We start from the raw sequence: 1,447 nt of genomic DNA on the forward strand, positions 1-1,447 counted from the left end.
AATTGTAAGACAGGTGTGGGATAAGGGGTACCAGAGATGCTCGATGCTCATTCAATTCCATTTTAAAGCCATCAAAGCTACTTTGTAGTCATAAGCACTTCATGCCTGCCCTGTATTCTCCAAAGGTAAGAGAGTTCGTAAATGTCTGTGTGGGTGTGTATTACCATCACCAAGATGATACTGTGACACTAGTGTGTGAGAATAGGATGAGGGTGTGGGGTGCAAGCAGTATGATGGGAGCAATCAGGGGCCACAAAGCTTCCATTAGAGTGAATGTCTTTGGCTCCCCAGGCATGGTCTACTACCACAGGTCCTAAAGCATTCCTGTTTCCTTTTCCTTACCCGTCTTGTGTAAATGTAAAAAAAAAGGAATTTCTGCCCAAAGAGATGGGAGCTGTTGCTGGACTGAATTCATTTCGAGCCTCAGCTTGCCCACCTCCTGAACCTCCTATGAAATTGCACAAAAATTAATTCTCAGCACTTCTGTGATATTATGTCATCCCCATTTCTCTATCAATGTCAATCCAACAGCTCTGCCCTGACTTACTTTCTCCCTGGAAACAAGAAACAGCAAAAAACACCAACTTAGCATGTGAAAATATGATGACAGTGTGTGCCATGGTGGGAGCCCTTCCTCTCTTCCCCCCAAGCTCCACTCACACCCCCAAGTCCAGGTGCTCCCATCTCCTGGGCTTTGGCACTCACTTCCCATAGGTACTCTCATCACTGTAGGCCACATATAGAAAATAGTCTTCCTCATTGTTCTCCTAGGACAGCTGGCCCATGGTGGCACTAGTAGGAGGGATAATGTTGTTGATGAATAAGGCGCCCTCAGGTCTCCTATGGATCTGCTTCCAGATTAAGAAGTAGAACTGGCCAACAGCAAGGTAAGAGGGCACCAGGTACTTTCTCTTGCTCAGGTGAGCTCCTCTGGCTTTCAGAGCCGCAATGACAGAGACCCTGTCTGGATATTTCTTCTGGATCTTTTCTCCTTCCTTTTTCTGATACTCAAAAAGATGATCCTCCTTATAGTGGAATTTCATGATGCACCATAGGATTTCTTTTTCTTTTTTCTTTCTTTCTTTCTTTCTTTCTTTCTTTTTTTTTTTTTTTTTTGTACCAGGGATTGAACTCAAGGGCACTCCACCACTGAGTCACATCCCCAACCCTATTTTGTATTTTATTTAGAGACAGGGTCTCACTGAGTTGCTTAGTGCCTCGTTTTTGCTGAGGCTGGCTTTGAACAGGAGCTCCTCCTGCCTCAGCCTCAGGAGCGGCTGGGATTACAGGCGTGGTCCACCCCTGCCTGGTGGACCACAGGATTTCTAAGATCCCAGGATGGGGTCTGCCTCCCTCACTGGTGATTGCGTCTGTCATGTCTTGCTACCTCTACCGAGGTCAGTGTTACCCAAATCTCTCCACTAACTCGGACCCTGTTGCAATACTA

General features: G+C 46.2%; 1 pseudogene; it reads right to left on the minus strand.

Annotated features, from left to right (window-relative positions):
- Positions 1-701: 701 nt before the first annotated feature.
- LOC143405562 (gamma-aminobutyric acid receptor-associated protein-like 1 pseudogene) lies at positions 702-1,043 on the minus strand (annotated as a pseudogene).
- Positions 1,044-1,447: the final 404 nt, after the last annotated feature.

The sequence above is a fragment of the Callospermophilus lateralis genome, chromosome 1 (genome assembly GCF_048772815.1).
Source record: "Callospermophilus lateralis isolate mCalLat2 chromosome 1, mCalLat2.hap1, whole genome shotgun sequence".
In the NCBI taxonomy this organism is placed as follows: domain Eukaryota; kingdom Metazoa; phylum Chordata; class Mammalia; order Rodentia; family Sciuridae; genus Callospermophilus; species Callospermophilus lateralis.